Source organism: Etheostoma spectabile, unplaced genomic scaffold (assembly GCF_008692095.1).
Source record: "Etheostoma spectabile isolate EspeVRDwgs_2016 unplaced genomic scaffold, UIUC_Espe_1.0 scaffold00004715, whole genome shotgun sequence".
In the NCBI taxonomy this organism is placed as follows: Eukaryota; Metazoa; Chordata; class Actinopteri; order Perciformes; family Percidae; genus Etheostoma; species Etheostoma spectabile.
The window spans coordinates 4046-21695 of record NW_022603184.1 but is presented as its reverse complement, the minus strand read 5'-3'; the positions used below and the strand labels follow the sequence as shown (position 1 = coordinate 21695).

The window sequence follows — 17650 nt, the reverse complement described above, 5'->3', positions numbered from 1 at the left end:
CTAAGCCTGCCCAACCCTGCTTGCTTCCGATCAACGAGAGCGGGCACTTTCAGGGTGGTGTGGCCGTAAGCAACCCATACAGGCAAATCCAGCTATTTCTAGATGTGAAACCTGAAGGTTCTCATACCTTACTTTTAGACTTGGTGGACTTGTTGTCTTCCAGAACTTATTATTTTTTATGCTGGGGTCAACTGCAAGTATTTTGAACTCTTACTTGAAATGTGGAACATGAGTTCGTTTATTATAATTCTAAAGAAGAATGGTGCTTCAAAAAAAAAAAGTTACGTCCTTTATCGTTCCTTGTTGCTCTACGTCCAGCAAAGAAGCCACAGCGCCTTAGGCTAACTAAAAGCTTACAGCACCAGGTATTCCCAGGCGGTCTCCCATCCAAGTACTAAGCCGGCCCAACCCTGCTTGGCTTCCGAGATCAGACGAGAGCGGGCACTTTCAGGGTGGTGTGTGGCCGTATGCAACCATACAGGGCGAAATCCAGCTATTTCTAGATGTGAAGACCTGAACGTTCTCTTACCTTACTTAGACTTGGTGGACTTGTTGTCTTCCAGAACATATTTATTTATGCTGTGGTCAAACTGCAAGTATTTGAACTCTTACTTGAAATGTGGAACACTGAGTTCGTTTATTATAATTCTAAAGAAGAATGGTGCTTCAAAAAAAAAAAAGTTACGTCCTTTATACAGTTTCCTTGTTTGCTCTACGTCCAGCAAAGAAGCCACAGCGCCTTAGGCTAACTAAAAGCTTACAGCACCAGGTATTCCAGGCGGTCTCCCATCCAAGTACTAAGCCGGCCCAACCCTGCTTGGCTTCCGAGATCAGACGAGAGCGGGCACTTTCAGGGTGGTGTGGCCGTAAGCAACCATACAGGGCGAAATCCAGCTATTTCTAGATGTGAAGACCTGAACGTTTCTTACCTTACTTAGACTTGGTGGACTTGTTGTCTTCCAGAACTTATTATTTATTTATGCTGTGGTAAACTGCAAGTATTTTGAACTCTTACTTGAAATGTTGAACACTGAGATGTTTATTTTAATCTAAAGAAGAATGGTGCTTCAAAAAAAAAAGTTACGTCCTCTATACAGTTTCCTTGTTTGCTCTACGTCCAGCAAAGAAGCCACAGCGCCTTAGGCTAACTAAAAAGCTTACAGCACCAGGTATTCCAGGCGGTCTCCCATCCAAGTACTAAGCCGGCCCAACCCTGCTTGGCTTCCGAGATCAGACGAGAGCGGGCACTTCAGGGGGTGTGGCCGTATGCAACCATACAGGCGAAATCCAGCTATTTCTAGATGTGAAGACCTGAACGTTCTCTTACCTTACTTAGACTGTGGGACTTGTTGTCTTCCAGAACTTATTATTTATTTATGCTGGTGGTCAAACTGCAAGTATTTTGAACTCTTACTTGAAATGTTGAACACTGAGATTGTTTATTTTAATTCTAAAGAAGAATGGTGCTTCAAAAAAAAAAGTTACGTCCTCTATACAGTTTCCTTGTTTGCTCTACGTCCAGCAAAGAAGCCACAGCGCCTTAGGCTAACTAAAAAGCTTACAGCACCAGGTATTCCCAGGCGGTCTCCCATCCAAGTACTAAGCCGGCCCAACCCTGCTTGGCTTCCGAGATCAGACGAGAGCGGGCACTTCAGGGTGGTGTGGCCGTAGCAACCATACAGGGCGAAATCCAGCTATTTCTAGATGTGAAGACCTGAAGGTTCTCATACCTTACTTAGACTTGGTGGACTTGTTGTCTTCCAGAACTTATTATTTATTTATGCTGGGGTCAAACTGCAAGTATTTGAACTCTTACTTGAAATGTGGAACACTGAGTTTGTTTATTATAATTCTAAAGAAGAATGGTGCTTCAAAAAAAAAGTTACGTCCTCTATACAGTTTCCTTGTTTGCTCTACGTCCAGCAAAGAAGCCACAGCGCCTTAGGCTAACTAAAAAGCTTACAGCACCAGGTTTCCCAGGCGGTCTCCCATCCAAGTACTAAGCCGGCCCAACCCGCTGGACTTCCGAGATCAGACGAGAGCGGGCACTTTCAGGTGGTATGGCCGTAAGCAACCATGCAAGGCGAAATCCAGCTATTTCTATATGTGAAAACCTGAAGGTTCTAATACCCTACTTAGACTTGGTGGACTTGTTGTCTTCGAGAACATATTATTTATTTATGCTGTGGTCAAACTGCAAGTATTTTGAACTCTTACTTGAAATGTTGAACACTGAGATTGTTTATTTTAATTCGAAAGAAGAATGGTGCTTCAAAAAAAAAGTTACGTCCTCAATACAGTTTCCTTGTCAGCTCTACGTCCAGCAAAGAAGCCACAGCGCCTTAGGCTAACTAAAAAGCTTACAGCAGCAGCTATTCCCAGGCGGTCTCCCATCCAAGTACTAAGCCGGCCCAACCCTGCTTGGCTTCCGAGATGAGACGAGAGCGGGCACTTTCAGGGTGGTATGGCCGTAAGCAACCATGCAAGGCGAAATCCAGCTATTTCTAGATGTGAAGACCTGAAGGTTCTCATACCTTACTTAGACTTGGTGGACTTGTTGTCTTCCAGAACTTATTATTTATTTATGCTGTGGTCAAACTGCAAGTATTTTGAACTCTTACTTGAAATGTTGAACACTGAGTTCGTTTATTATAATTCTAAAGAAGAATGGTGCTTCAAAAAAAAAAAGTTACGTCCTTTATACAGTTTCCTTGTTTGCTCTACGTCCAGCAAAGAAGCCACAGCGCCTTAGGCTAACTAAAAAGCTTACAGCACCAGGTATTCCCAGGCGGTCTCCCATCCAAGTACTAAGCCGGCCCAACCCTGCTTGGCTTCCGAGATCAGACGAGAGCGGGCACTTTCAGTGTGGTGTGGCCGTAAGCAACCATACAGGGCGAAATCCAGCTATTTCTAGATGTGAAGACCTGAAGGTTCTCATACCTTACTTAGACTTGGTGGACTTGTTGTCTTCCAGAACTTATTATTTATTTATGCTGTGGTCAAACTGCAAGTATTTTGAACTCTTACTTGAAATGTTGAACACTGAGTTCGTTTATTATAATTCTAAAGAAGAATGGTGCTTCAAAAAAAAAAAGTTACGTCCTTTATACAGTTTCCTTGTTTGCTCTACGTCCAGCAAAGAAGCCACAGCGCCTTAGGCTAACTAAAAAGCTTACAGCACCAGGTATTCCCAGGCGGTCTCCCATCCAAGTACTAAGCCGGCCCAACCCTGCTTGGCTTCCGAGATCAGACGAGAGCGGGCACTTTCAGGGTGGTATGGCCGTAAGCAACCATGCAAGGCGAAATCCAGCTATTTCTATATGTGAAAACCTGAAGGTTCTAATACCCTACTTAGACTTGGTGGACTTGTTGTCTTCCAGAACTTATTATTTATTTATGCTGTGGTCAAACTGCAAGTATTTTGAATCTTACTTGAAATGTTGAACACTGAGATTGTTTATTTTAATTCTAAAGAAGAATGGTGCTTCAAAAAAAAAAAGTTACGTCCTTTATACAGTTTCCTTGTTTGCTCTACGTCCAGCAAAGAAGCCACAGCGCCTTAGGCTAACTAAAAAGCTTACAGCACCAGGTATTCCCAGGCGGTCTCCCATCCAAGTACTAAGCCGGCCCAACCCTGCTTGGCTTCCGAGATCAGACGAGAGCGGGCACTTTCAGGGTGGTATGGCCGTAAGCAACCATGCAAGGCGAAATCCAGCTATTTCTATATGTGAAAACCTGAAGGTTCTAATACCCTACTTAGACTTGGTGGACTTGTTGTCTTCGAGAACATATTATTTATTTATGCTGTGGTCAAACTGCAAGTATTTTGAATCTTACTTGAAATGTTGAACACTGAGATTGTTTATTTTAATTCTAAAGAAGAATGGTGCTTCAAAAAAAAAAGTTACGTCCTCAATACAGTTTCCTTGTTTGCTCTACGTCCAGCAAAGAAGCCACAGCGCCTTAGGCTAACTAAAAAGCTTACAGCACCAGGTATTCCCAGGCGGTCTCCCATCCAAGTACTAAGCCGGCCCAACCCTGCTTGGCTTCCGAGATCAGACGAGAGCGGGCACTTTCAGGGTGGTGTGGCCGTAAGCAACCATACAGGGCGAAATCCAGCTATTTCTAGATGTAAAGACCTGAAGGTTCTCATACCTTACTTAGACTTGGTGGACTTGTTGTCTTCCAGAACTTATTATTTATTTATGCTGGGGTCAAACTGCAAGTATTTTGAACTCTTACTTGAAATGTGGAACACTGAGTTCGTTTATTATAATTCTAAAGAAGAATGGTGCTTCAAAAAAAAAGTTACGTCCTCTATACAGTTTCCTTGTTTGCTCTACGTCCAGCAAAGAAGCCACAGCGCCTTAGGCTAACTAAAAAGCTTACAGCACCAGGTATTCCCAGGCGGTCTCCCATCCAAGTACTAAGCCGGCCCAACCCAGCTTGACTTCCGAGATCAGACGAGAGCGGGCACTTTCAGGGTGGTATGGCCGTAAGCAACCATGCAAGGCGAAATCCAGCTATTTCTATATGTGAAAACCTGAAGGTTCTAATACCCTACTTAGACTTGGTGGACTTGTTGTCTTCGAGAACATATTATTTATTTATGCTGTGGTCAAACTGCAAGTATTTTGAACTCTTACTTGAAATGTTGAACACTGAGATTGTTTATTTTAATTCGAAAGAAGAATGGTGCTTCAAAAAAAAAAGTTACGTCCTCAATACAGTTTCCTTGTCAGCTCTACGTCCAGCAAAGAAGCCACAGCGCCTTAGGCTAACTAAAAAGCTTACAGCAGCAGCTATTCCCAGGCGGTCTCCCATCCAAGTACTAAGCGGCCCAACCCTGCTTGGCTTCCGAGATCAGACGAGACGGGCACTTTCAGTGTGGTGTGGCCGTAAGCAACCATACAGGGCGAAATCCAGCTATTTCTAGATGTGAAGACCTGAAGGTTCTCATACCTTACTTAGACTTGGTGGACTTGTTGTCTTCCAGAACTTATTATTTATTTATGCTGTGGTCAAACTGCAAGTATTTTGAACTCTTACTTGAAATGTTGAACACTGAGTTCGTTTATTATAATTCTAAAGAAGAATGGTGCTTCAAAAAAAAAAAGTTACGTCCTTTATACAGTTTCCTTGTTTGCTCTACGTCCAGCAAAGAAGCCACAGCGCCTTAGGCTAACTAAAAAGCTTACAGCACCAGGTATTCCCAGGCGGTCTCCCATCCAAGTACTAAGCCGGCCCAACCCTGCTTGGCTTCCGAGATCAGACGAGAGCGGGCACTTTCAGTGTGGTGTGGCCGTAAGCAACCATACAGGGCGAAATCCAGCTATTTCTAGATGTGAAGACCTGAAGGTTCTCATACCTTACTTAGACTTGGTGGACTTGTTGTCTTCCAGAACTTATTATTTATTTATGCTGTGGTCAAACTGCAAGTATTTTGAACTCTTACTTGAAATGTTGAACACTGAGTTCGTTTATTATAATTCTAAAGAAGAATGGTGCTTCAAAAAAAAAAAGTTACGTCCTTTATACAGTTTCCTTGTTTGCTCTACGTCCAGCAAAGAAGCCACAGCGCCTTAGGCTAACTAAAAAGCTTACAGCACCAGGTATTCCCAGGCGGTCTCCCATCCAAGTACTAAGCCGGCCCAACCCTGCTTGGCTTCCGAGATCAGACGAGAGCGGGCACTTTCAGGGTGGTATGGCCGTAAGCAACCATGCAAGGCGAAATCCAGCTATTTCTATATGTGAAAACCTGAAGGTTCTAATACCCTACTTAGACTGGTGGACTTGTTGTCTTCCAGAACTTATTATTTATTTATGCTGTGGTCAAACTGCAAGTATTTTGAATCTTACTTGAATGTTGAACACTGAGATTGTTTATTTTAATTCTAAAGAAGAATGGTGCTTCCAAAAAAAAAAGTTACGTCCTTTATACAGTTTCCTTGTTTGCTCTACGTCCAGCAAAGAAGCCACAGCGCCTTAGGCTAACTAAAAAGCTTACAGCACCAGGTATTCCCAGGCGGTCTCCCATCCAAGTACTAAGCCGGCCCAACCCTGCTTGGCTTCCGAGATCAGACGAGAGCGGGCACTTTCAGGGTGGTATGGCCGTAAGCAACCATGCAAGGCGAAATCCAGCTATTTCTATATGTGAAAACCTGAAGGTTCTAATACCCTACTTAGACTTGGTGGACTTGTTGTCTTCGAGAACATATTATTTATTTATGCTGTGGTCAAACTGCAAGTATTTTGAATCTTACTTGAAATGTTGAACACTGAGATTGTTTATTTTAATTCTAAAGAAGAATGGTGCTTCAAAAAAAAAAGTTACGTCCTCAATACAGTTTCCTTGTTTGCTCTACGTCCAGCAAAGAAGCCACAGCGCCTTAGGCTAACTAAAAAGCTTACAGCACCAGGTATTCCCAGGCGGTCTCCCATCCAAGTACTAAGCCGGCCCAACCCTGCTTGGCTTCCGAGATCAGACGAGAGCGGGCACTTTCAGGGTGGTGTGGCCGTAAGCAACCATACAGGGCGAAATCCAGCTATTTCTAGATGTAAAGACCTGAAGGTTCTCATACCTTACTTAGACTTGGTGGACTTGTTGTCTTCCAGAACTTATTATTTATTTATGCTGGGGTCAAACTGCAAGTATTTTGAACTCTTACTTGAAATGTGGAACACTGAGTTCGTTTATTAAATTCTAAAGAAGAATGGTGCTTCAAAAAAAAGTTACGTCCTCTATACAGTTTCCTTGTTTGCTCTACGTCCAGCAAAGAAGCCACAGCGCCTTAGGCTAACTAAAAGCTTACAGCACCAGGTATTCCCAGGCGGTCTCCCATCCAAGTACTAAGCCGGCCCAACCCAGCTGACTTCCGAGATCAGACGAAGCGGGCACTTTCAGGGTGGTATGGCCGTAAGCAACCATGCAGGCGAAATCCAGCTATTTCTATATGTGAAAACCTGAAGGTTCTAATACCCTACTTAGACTTGGTGGACTTGTTGTCTTCGAGAACATATTATTTATTTATGCTGTGGTCAAACTGCAAGTATTTTGAACTCTTACTTGAAATGTTGAACACTGAGATTGTTTATTTTAATTCGAAAGAAGAATGGTGCTTCAAAAAAAAAAGTTACGTCCTCAATACAGTTTCCTTGTCAGCTCTACGTCCAGCAAAGAAGCCACAGCGCCTTAGGCTAACTAAAAAGCTTACAGCAGCAGCTATTCCCAGGCGGTCTCCCATCCAAGTACTAAGCCGGCCCAACCCTGCTTGGCTTCCGAGATCAGACGAGAGCGGGCACTTTCAGGGTGGTGTGGCCGTAAGCAACCATACAGGGCGAAATCCAGCTATTTCTAGATGTGAAGACCTGAACGTTCTCTTACCTTACTTAGACTTGGTGGACTTGTTGTCTTCCAGAACTTATTATTTATTTATGCTGTGGTCAAACTGCAAGTATTTTGAACTCTTACTTGAAATGTGGAACACTGAGTTCGTTTATTATAATTCTAAAGAAGAATGGTGCTTCAAAAAAAAAAGTTACGTCCTTTATACAGTTTCCTTGTTTGCTCTACGTCCAGCAAAGAAGCCACAGCGCCTTAGGCTAACTAAAAAGCTTACAGCACCAGGTATTCCCAGGCGGTCTCCCATCCAAGTACTAAGCCGGCCCAACCCTGCTTGGCTTCCGAGATCAGACGAGAGCGGGCACTTTCAGGGTGTGTGTGCCGTAAGCAACCATACAGGGCGAAATCCAGCTATTTCTAGATGTGAAGACCTGAACGTTCTCTTACCTTACTTAGACTTGGTGGACTTGGTGTCTTCCAGAACTTATTAGGGCCCGAGCGCCGACAGGCGGCGAAGGCCCTATTGGAACTGAAGGAATTATTATTATTATTATTATTATTATTTTCCGTCAAATGAATTGCCTTTTGGAGGACTTATCATATTCAAAAACTCACCAAATTGGCGGTCGCATCAAGTCTGGTGAAAATTTACGTATTTTAATGGTTTCGGGAATAGGCGCACAAAAATGGCTCGCTAGCGCCACCTACAATATTACGAAAATTCAGCCCCTGCACTACGTTTATCGTAGACTCACGAAACTTGGTACACATATGTATCATGGCAGGGCGGACATAAAACTCCATGGTAGCCCCCCCCTAAACCCAACAGGAAGTCCGCCATTTTGTTTTGAATGTGCGAAATTTGTGCGATTTTGCCCATTTCCACATGTCGTACTTTGACGAACTCCTCCTAGAGCTTTCGTCCGATCAGCTTCAAACTTGGTGTGTGTCATCTTAACATGTTAACGATGAAAAGTTATTAAAAGAAAAACTTTTCGTCATATAGGCGTGGCCGTGGCGGGGCGGCCATTTTGTGCGATTCGCCACCGAAACAGGAAGTGGGTGTAACTCGAGCGTACGTTGTCCGATTAGCTCGAAACTTTCCACGATTCATCAGAGTCCGCCCCTGACGACATCTACACGCCGCTATTGGCTCAAAGTCATAGCGCCCCTAGTGGCAACAGGAAGTAGGCCTAAAAGACAAGGTGCTATACTTTTACGAACTCCTCCTAGAGATTTCATCCGATCAACTTCAAACTTGGTGTGTATCATCCTAAGATGTTACCGATGAAAAGTTATTAAAAGAAAAACTTTTCGTCATACGGTGTGGGCGTGGCATGGCGGCCATTTTGGGTGTTTAGCGATGAAGATGAAATTGGCTGTAACTACAGTGTACGTTGTCGTATCTGCTTGAAATTTCCCACAAACACCAAGAGTCCAGGCTGAGGACACCTACAGGCCAATATGGACTTTTGGAGATAGCGCCACCATCTGGCAACAGGAAATATGCCGTCTGACAGGAAGTGAGTGTAACTTGAGTGGACATTGTCCGATTGCCTCAAAACTTTCCAGGTTTCATCAGAGTCCGGCCCTGACGACATCTACATGCCGAACTTCGCAAAGTCAGCGCCCTCATAGTGGCCAACTAGTGGCAACAGGAAGTAGTTCTAAAGGACAAGGTGCTATACTTTAACGAACTCCTCCTAGAGATTTCATCAGATCGACTTCAAATTCAGTCTGAGTCATCTTAAGATGTTGAAGATGAAAAGTTATTAAAAGAAAAACTTTTCGTCAAACGGGGTGGGCGTGGCATGGCGGCCATTTTGAGTGTTTAGCGATCACTGTTAAAATGGCTGTAACTACAGTGTACTTTGTCAAATCTGCTTGAAACTTTTCAGGATTCATCAGAGTCCGCCCCTGACGACATCTACACGCCGAAATTCGCTCAAAGTCATAGCGCCCCCTATTGGCAACAGGAAGTAGGCCTAAAAGACAAGGTGCTATACTTAACGAACTCCTCCTAGAGATTTTATCCGATCAACTTCAAACTTGGTCTGTGTCATCATAAGATGTTGAAGATGAAAAGTTATTAAAAGAAAAACGTTTCGTCATACGGTGTGGGCGTGGCATGGCGGCAATCTTGAGTTTTTAGCAATGAAGAATTAAGTGGCTGTAACTACAGTGTACGTTGTCGTATCTGCTTGAAATTTCCAACAAACACCAAGAGTCCAGGCCTGAAGACACCTACAGGCCAATATGGAGTTTTGGAGATAGCGCCACCACCTGGCAACAGGAAATAAGCCTTATATGAAAAACATCATCCGATTACATGAAACTTAGAACGTGTGGTCTACATGTGATAGTGAGGCGGCCCCTATGTTATGACCACGCCCAGTCACTCCGGCCACGCCCCCTTTCATAACATTTGAACCGTTTAACGTAGATACTTATGTGAGGTGTCATTGAACTCAGCAGTGACTTCCCTTTTTATTGGTGATGTTTGACCCGCCCCATATGATGCGGCCACGCCCCTTTCCCAGATAAGACTTGTATGACGTATAGGCTTGTGTGAGGTATCAATGAACTCAGCAGAGACTTCCTTTTTTATTGGTGATGTTTGACCCGCCCCCCTATGATGCGGCCACGCCCCCTTTCACAGATAATGACCTGTATGACGTATAGGCTTGTGTGAGGTATCAATGAACTCAGCAGAAAGTTCCTTTTTTATGGGTGATGTTTGACCCGCCCCCTTATGATGCGGCCACGCCCCCTTTCACAGATAATGACCTGTATGACGTATAGGCTTGTATGAGGTGTCAATGAACTCAGCAGAAAGTTCCTTTTTTATGGGTGATGTTTGACCCGCCCCCTTATGATGCGGCCACGCCCCCTTTCACGGATAATGACCTCTGTGACGTATAGGCTTGTGTGAGGTATCAACGAACTCAGCAGGGAGTTCACTTTTCATTGGCGACGATATCCAGGGTACGAGTGACGCGCAAATGCGCGGTCGCAAGGAGAGGCGTCCGCCAGTAACCCCGACTCGCGCAGGTTAGCGAGGGCCCTCCATCGCTGCTTGCAGCTTTAATTAGGGCCCGAGCGCCGACAGGCGGCGAAGGCCCTATTGGAACTGAAGGAATTATTATTATTATTATTATTATTATTTTCCGTCAAATGAATTGCCTTTTTGGAGGACTTATCATATTCAAAAACTCACCAAATTTGGCGGTCGCATCAGGTCTGGTGAAAATTTACGTATTTTAATGGTTTTGGGAATAGGCGCACAAAATGGCTCGCTAGCGCCACCTACAATATTACGAAAATTCAGCCCCTGCACTACGTTTATCGTAGACTCACGAAACTTGGTACACATATGTATCATGGCAGGGCGGACATAAAACTTCATTGTAGCCCCCCCCTAAACCAACAGGAAGTCCGCCATTTGTTTTGAATGTGCGAAATTAGTGCGATTATGGCCATTTCCACATGTCGTACTTTAACGAACTCCTCCTAGAGCTTTCGTCCGATCAGCTTCAAACTTGGGTGTGTCATCTTAACATGTTAACGATGAAAAGTTATTAAAAGAAAAACTTTCGTCATAGGGCGTGGCCGTGGCGGGGCGGCCATTTTGTGCGATTCGCCACCGAAAGAGGAAGTGGGTGTACTTGAGCGTACGTTGTCCGATTGGTTTGAAACTTTCCACGATTCATCAGAGTCCGCCCCTGACGACATCTACACGCCGCTATTGGCTCAAAGTCATAGCGCCCCCTAGTGGCAACAGGAAGTAGGCCTAAAAGACAAGGTGCTATACTTTAACGAACTCCTGCTAGAGATTTCATCCGATCAACTTCAAACTTGGTGTGTATGATCCTAAGATGTTACCGATGAAAAGTTATTAAAAGAAAAACTTTTCGTCATACGGTGTGGGCGTGGCATGGCGGCCATTTGGGTGTTTAGCGATGAAGATAAAATTGGCTGTAACTACAGTGTACGTTGTGTATCTGCTTGAAATTTCCCACAAACACCAAGAGTCCCGGCCTGAGGACACCTACAGGCCAATATGGAGTTTTGGAGATAGCGCCACCATCTGGCAACAGGAAATATGCCTTATAACAGGAAGTGATGTAACTTGAGTGTACATTGTCCGATTGCCTCAAAACTTTCCAGGTTTCATCAGAGTACGCCCTGACGACATCTACATGCCGCTATTGGCTCAAAGTCATAGCGCCCCTAGTGGCAACAGGAAGTAGTTCTAAAAGACAAGGTGCTATACTTTAACGAACTCCTCCTAGAGATTTCATCAGATCGACTTCAAATTCAGTCTGAGTCATCTTAAGATGTTGAAGATGAAAAGTTATTAAAAGAAAACTTTTCGTTAAACGGTGTGGGCGTGGCATGGCGGCCATCTTGAGTGTTTAGCAATGAAGAATTAAGTGGCTGTAACTACAGTGTACGTTGTCGTATCTGCTTGAAATTTCCCACAAACACCAAGAGTCCAGCCTGAAGACACCTACAGGCCAATATGGACTTTTGGAGATAGCGCCACCACTGGCAACAGGAAATAAGCCTTATATGACAAACATCATCCGATTTACATGAAACTTAGAACGTGTGGTCTACATGTGATAGTGAGGAGGCCCTATATTATGACCACGCCCAGTCACTCCGGCCACGCCCCCTTTCATAACATTTGAACCGTTTAACGTAGATACTTATGTGAGGTGTCATTGAACTCAGCCGAGACTTTCCTTTTTATTGTTGATGTTTGACCCGCCCCCCTATGATGCGGCCACGCCCCCTTTCCCAGATAAGGAGCTGTATGACATATAGGCTTGTGTGAGGTATCAATGAACTCAGCAGAGACTTCCTTTTTTATTGGTTATGTTTGACCCGCCCCACTATGATGCGGCCACGCCCCCTTTCCCAGATAATGACTTGTATGACGTATAGGCTTGTGTGAGGTATCATTGAACTCAGCAGGGAGTTCCTTTCATTGGCGACGATTTTCAGCGTGTGAGTGACGCGCAAATGCGCCGTGGTCGCAAGGAGAGGCGTCCGCCAGTAACCCCGACTGGCGCGGGTTAGCGAGGGCCCTCCATCGCTGCTTGCAGCTTTAATTAGGGCCCGAGCGCCGACAGGCGGCGAAGGCCCTATTGGAACTGAAGGAATTATTATTATTCTTTATTATTTTCCGTCAAATGAATTGCCTTTTTGGAGGACTTATCATATTCAAAAACTCACCAATTTGGCGGTCGCATCAAGTCTGGTGAAAATTTACGTATTTTAATGGTTTCGGGAATAGGCGCACAAAAATGGCTCGCTAGCGCCACCTACAATATTACGAAAATTCAGCCCCTGCACTACGTTTAACGTAGAGTCACGAAACTTGGTACACATATGTATCATGGCAGGGCGGACATAAAACTCCATGGTAGCCCCCCCCTAAACCCAACAGGAAGTCCGCCATTTGTTTTGAATGTGCGAAATTAGTGCGATTTTGCCCATTTCCACATGTCGTACTTTAACGAACTCCTCCTAGAGCTTTCGTCCGATCATCTTCAAACTTGGTGTGTGTCATCTTAACATGTTAACGATGAAAAGTTATTAAAAGAAAAACTTTTCGTCATAGGGCGTGGCCGTGGCAGGGCGGCCATTTTGTGCGATTCGCCACCGAAAGAGGAAGTGGGTGTAACTTGAGCGTACGTTGTCCGATTGGTTTGAAACTTTCCAGGACTCATCAGAGTCCGCCCCTGACGACATCTACACGCCGCTATTGGCTCAAAGTCATAGCGCCCCCTAGTGGCAACAGGAAGTAGGCCTAAAAGACAAGGTGCTATACTTTAACGAACTCCTCCTAGAGATTTCATCCGATCATCTTCAAACTTGGTGTGTATCATCCTAAGATGTTACCGATGAAAAGTTATTAAAAGAAAAACTTTTCGTCATACGGTGTGGGCGTGGCATGGCGGCCATTTTGGGTGTTTAGCGATGAAGATGAAATTGGCTGTAACTACAGTGTACGTTGTCGTATCTGCTTGAAATTTCCCACAAACACCAAGAGTCCAGGCCTGAGGACACCTACATGCCAAAATTTACTTTTGGAGATAGCGCCACCATCTGGCAACAGGAAATATGCCGTCTGACAGGAAGTGAGTGTAACTTGAGTGTACATTGTCCAATTGGCTTGAAACTTTTCACGATTCATCAGAGTCCGCCCCTGACAACATCTACATGCCGAAATTCGCTTAAAGTCGTAGCGCCCCCTAGTGGCAACAGGAAGTAGTTCTAAAAGACAAGGTGCTATACTTTAACGAACTCCTCCTAGAGATTTCATCAGATCGACTTCAAATTCAGTCTGAGTCATCTTAAGATGTTGAAGATGAAAAGTTATTAAAAGAAAAACTTTTCGTTAAACGGTGTGGGCGTGGCATGGCGGCCATTTTGAGTGTTTAGCGATCACTGTTTAAATGGCTGTAACTACAGTGTACTTTGTCAAATCTGGTTGAAACTTTTCAGGATTCATCAGAGTCCGCCCCTGGCGACATCTACACGCCGAAATTTGCTCAAAGTCATAGCGCCCCCTATTGGCAACAGGAAGTAGGCCTAAAAGACAAGGTGCTATACTTTAACGAACTCCTCCTAGAGATTTTATCCGATCAACTTCAAACTTGGTCTGTGTCATCATAAGATGTTGAAGATGAAAAGTTATTAAAAGAAAAACGTTTCGTCATACGGTGGGCGTGGCATGGCGGCCATCTGAGTTTTTAGCAATGAAGAATTAGTGGCTGTAACTACAGTGTACGTTGTCGTATCTGCTTGAAATTTCCAACAAACACCAAGAGTCCAGGCCTGAGGACACCTACAGGCCAATATGGACTTTGAGATAGCGCCACCACCTGGCAACAGGAAATAAGCCTCATATGACAACATCATCCGATTTACATGAAACTTAGAACGTGTGGTCTACATGTGATAGTGAGGCGGCCCCTATATTATGACCACGCCCAGTCACTCCGGCCACGCCCCCTTTCATAACATTGGAACCGTTTAAGTAGATACTTATGTGAGGTGTCATTGAACTCAGCAGAGACTTTCCTTTTTATTGGTGATGTTTGACCCGCCCCCCTATGATGCGGCCACGCCCCCTTTCCCAGATAAAGAGCTGTATGACGTATAGGCTTGTGTGAGGTATCAATGAACTCAGCAGAGACTTCCTTTTTCATTGGTGATGTTTGACCCGCCCCTTTATGATGCGGCCACGCCCCCTTTCACAGATAGTGACCTGTATGACGTGTAGGCTTTTGTGAGGTATCAATGAACTCAGCAGAGAGTTCCTTTTTCATTGGTGATGTTTGACCCGCCCCTTTATGATGCGGTCACGCCCCCTTTCACGGATAATGACGTGTATGACGTATAGGCTTGTGTGAGGTATCAATGAACTCAGCAGGGACTTCTTTTTTTATTGGTGATGTTTGACCCCCCCCCTTATGATGCGGCCACGCCCCTTTCACGGATAATGACCTGTATGACGTATAGTCTTGTGTTAGGTATCAGTGAACTCAGCAGGGAGTTCACTTTTCATGGCGACGATTTTCAGGGTACGAGTGACGCGCAAATGCGCGGTCGCAAGGAGAGGCGTCCGCCGGTAACCCGACTGGCGCGGGTTAGCGAGGGCCCTCCATCGCTGCTTGCAGCTTTAATTAGGGCCCGAGCGCCGACAGGCGGCGAAGGCCCTATTGGAACTGAAGGAATTATTATTATTCTTTATTATTTTCCGTCAAATGAATTGCCTTTTTGGAGGACTTATCATATTCAAAAACTCACCAATTTGGCGGTCGCATCAAGTCTGGTGAAAATTTACGTATTTTAATGGTTTCGGGAATGGGCGCACAAAAATGGCTCGCTAGCGCCACCTACAATATTACGAAAATTCAGCCCCTGCACTACGTTAACGTAGAGTCACGAAACTTGGTACACATATGTATCATGGCAGGGCGGACATAAAACTCCATGGTAGCCCCCCCCTAAACCCAACAGGAAGTCCGCCATTTTGTTTTGAACGTGCGAAATTACTGCGATTTTGCCCATTTCCACATGTCGTACTTTAACGAACTCCTCCTAGGGCTTTCGTCCGATCATCTTCAAACTTGGTGGGTGTCATCTTAACATGTTAACGATGAAAAGTTATTAAAAGAAAAACTTTTCGTCATAGGGCGTGGCCGTGGCGGGGCGGCCATTTTGTGCAATTCGCCACCGAAACAGGAAGTGGGTGTAACTTGAGCGTACGTTGTCCGATTAGCTCGAAACTTTCCACGACTCATCAGAGTCCGCCCTGACGACATCTACACGCCGCTATTGGCTCAAAGTCATAGCGCCCCCTAGTGGCAACAGGAAGTAGGCCTAAAAGACAAGGTGCTATACTTTAACGAACTCCTCCTAGAGATTTCATCCGATCATCTTCAACTTGGTCTGTATCATCGTAAGATGTTGACGACGAAAAGTTATTAAAGAAAAAACTTTTCGTCATACGGTGTGGGCGTGGCATGGCGGCCATTTTGGGTGTTTAGCGATGAAGATGAAATTGGCTGTAACTACAGTGTACGTTGTCGTATCTGCTTGAAATTTCCCACAAACACCAAGAGTCCAGGCCTGAGGACACCTACAGGCCAAAATGGAGTTTTGGAGATAGCGCCACCATCTGGCAACAGGAAATATGCCTTATACAGGAAGTGAGTGTAACTTGAGTGGACATTGTCCGAATGCCTCAAAACTTTCCAGGTTTCATCAGAGTCGGCCCTGACGACATCTACATGCCGAACTTCGCTCAAAGTCATAGCGCCCCCTAGTGGCAACAGGAAGTAGTTCTTAAAGACAAGTGCTATACTTTAACGAACTCCTCCTAGGATTTCATCAGATCGACTTAAATTCAGTCTGAGTCATCTTAAGATGTTGAAGATGAAAAGTTATTAAAAGAAAAACTTTTCGTTAAACGTGTGTGGGCGTGGCATGGCGGCCATTTGAGTGTTTAGCGATCACTGTTAAATGGCTGTAACTACAGTGTACTTTGTCAAATCTGCATGAAACTTTTCAGGATTCATCAGAGTCCGCCCCTGACGACATCTACACGCCGAAATTCGCTCAAAGTCATAGCGCCCCCTATTGGCAACAGGAAGTAGGCCTAAAAGACAAGGTGCTATACTTTAACGAACTCCTCCTAGAGATTTTATCCGATCAACTTCAAACTTGTGTGTGACATCTTAAGATGTTGAAGATGAAAGGTATTAAAAGAAAAACGTTTCGTCAAAGGGTGTGGGCGTGGCATGGCGGCCATTTTGAGTGATTAGCAATGAAGAATTAAGTGGCTGTAACTACAGTGTACGTTGTCGTATCTGCTTGAAATTTCCCACAAACACCAAGAGTCCAGGCCTGAGGACACCTACAGGCCAATATGGACTTTTGGAGATAGCGCCACCACCTGGCAACAGGAAATAAGCCTTATATGACAAACATCATCCGATTTACATGAACTTAAAATGTGGTGTCTACATGTGATAGTGAGGAGGCCCCTATATTATGACCACGCCCAGTCACTCCGGCCACGCCCCCTTTCATAACATTTGAACCGTTTAACGTAGATACTTATGTGAGGTGTCAATGAACTCAGCAGAGACTTTCTTTTTATTGGTGATGTTGGACCCACCCCCTATGATGCGACCACGCCCCTTTTCCAGATAAGGAGCTTATGACGTATAGGCTTGTGTGAGGTATCAATGAACTCAGCAGAGACTTCCTTTTTATTGGTGATGTTTGACACGCCCCCTTATGATGCGGCCACGCCCCCTTCCACAGATAGTGACCTGTGACGTATAGGCTTGTGTAAGGTATCAATGAACTCAGCAGGGACTTCTTTTTTTATTGGTGATGTTTGACCCGCCCCACTATTATGCGGCCAGCGCCCCTTTCACAGATAATGACTTGTATGACGTATAGCTTGTGTAGGTATCAATGAACTGAGCAGGGACTTCCTTTTTATTGGTGACGTTTGACCCGCCCCCTTATGATGCGGCCACGCCCCCTTTCACGGATAATGACCTGTATGACGTATAGTCTTGTTTGAGGTATCAGTGAACTCAGCAGGGAGTTCACTTTTCATTGGCGACGATTTTCAGGGTACGAGTGACGCGCAAATGCGCGGTCGCAAGGAGAGGCGTCCACCAGTAACCCCGACTGGCGCGGGTTAGCGAGGGCCCTCCATCGCTGCTTGCAGCTTTAATTATTATTATTCTTTCTTTCTTTCTTTTTCCGTCA

The 17650-nt window shown here is 44.8% G+C and overlaps 10 non-coding genes and 9 pseudogenes across 10 annotated transcripts; all 19 read right to left on the bottom strand.

Annotated features, from left to right (window-relative positions):
- Positions 1-350: 350 nt before the first annotated feature.
- Positions 351-471, bottom strand: LOC116677270 (uncharacterized; annotated as a pseudogene).
- Positions 472-754: 283 nt separating this feature from the next.
- LOC116677268 (uncharacterized) lies at positions 755-872 on the bottom strand (annotated as a pseudogene).
- Positions 873-1154: 282 nt separating this feature from the next.
- Positions 1155-1270, bottom strand: LOC116677277 (uncharacterized; annotated as a pseudogene).
- A 285-nt stretch (positions 1271-1555) lies between these two features.
- Positions 1556-1672, bottom strand: LOC116677274 (uncharacterized; annotated as a pseudogene).
- Positions 1673-1956: 284 nt separating this feature from the next.
- On the bottom strand, positions 1957-2072 carry LOC116677271 (uncharacterized; annotated as a pseudogene).
- A 285-nt stretch (positions 2073-2357) lies between these two features.
- On the bottom strand, positions 2358-2476 carry LOC116677269 (uncharacterized; annotated as a pseudogene).
- A 287-nt stretch (positions 2477-2763) lies between these two features.
- On the bottom strand, positions 2764-2882 carry LOC116677267 (5S ribosomal RNA). Its single transcript, XR_004328957.1, has one exon. It is a non-coding gene; the product is annotated as a 5S ribosomal RNA (ribosomal RNA).
- Positions 2883-3169: 287 nt separating this feature from the next.
- Positions 3170-3288, bottom strand: LOC116677279 (5S ribosomal RNA). Its single transcript, XR_004328960.1, has one exon. It is a non-coding gene; the product is annotated as a 5S ribosomal RNA (ribosomal RNA).
- Positions 3289-3574: 286 nt separating this feature from the next.
- Positions 3575-3693, bottom strand: LOC116677278 (5S ribosomal RNA). The gene has a single exon (XR_004328959.1). It is a non-coding gene; the product is annotated as a 5S ribosomal RNA (ribosomal RNA).
- Positions 3694-3978: 285 nt separating this feature from the next.
- On the bottom strand, positions 3979-4097 carry LOC116677263 (5S ribosomal RNA). Its single transcript, XR_004328954.1, has one exon. It is a non-coding gene; the product is annotated as a 5S ribosomal RNA (ribosomal RNA).
- Positions 4098-4382: 285 nt separating this feature from the next.
- Positions 4383-4501, bottom strand: LOC116677280 (5S ribosomal RNA). The gene has a single exon (XR_004328961.1). It is a non-coding gene; the product is annotated as a 5S ribosomal RNA (ribosomal RNA).
- Positions 4502-4787: 286 nt separating this feature from the next.
- LOC116677275 (uncharacterized) lies at positions 4788-4904 on the bottom strand (annotated as a pseudogene).
- A 287-nt stretch (positions 4905-5191) lies between these two features.
- On the bottom strand, positions 5192-5310 carry LOC116677265 (5S ribosomal RNA). Its single transcript, XR_004328956.1, has one exon. It is a non-coding gene; the product is annotated as a 5S ribosomal RNA (ribosomal RNA).
- A 287-nt stretch (positions 5311-5597) lies between these two features.
- Positions 5598-5716, bottom strand: LOC116677273 (5S ribosomal RNA). Its single transcript, XR_004328958.1, has one exon. It is a non-coding gene; the product is annotated as a 5S ribosomal RNA (ribosomal RNA).
- A 284-nt stretch (positions 5717-6000) lies between these two features.
- Positions 6001-6119, bottom strand: LOC116677261 (5S ribosomal RNA). Its single transcript, XR_004328952.1, has one exon. It is a non-coding gene; the product is annotated as a 5S ribosomal RNA (ribosomal RNA).
- A 285-nt stretch (positions 6120-6404) lies between these two features.
- LOC116677262 (5S ribosomal RNA) lies at positions 6405-6523 on the bottom strand. The gene has a single exon (XR_004328953.1). It is a non-coding gene; the product is annotated as a 5S ribosomal RNA (ribosomal RNA).
- Positions 6524-6805: 282 nt separating this feature from the next.
- Positions 6806-6922, bottom strand: LOC116677276 (uncharacterized; annotated as a pseudogene).
- Positions 6923-7207: 285 nt separating this feature from the next.
- On the bottom strand, positions 7208-7326 carry LOC116677264 (5S ribosomal RNA). The gene has a single exon (XR_004328955.1). It is a non-coding gene; the product is annotated as a 5S ribosomal RNA (ribosomal RNA).
- Positions 7327-7612: 286 nt separating this feature from the next.
- On the bottom strand, positions 7613-7731 carry LOC116677272 (uncharacterized; annotated as a pseudogene).
- Between the last annotated feature and the right edge of the window lie 9919 nt (positions 7732-17650).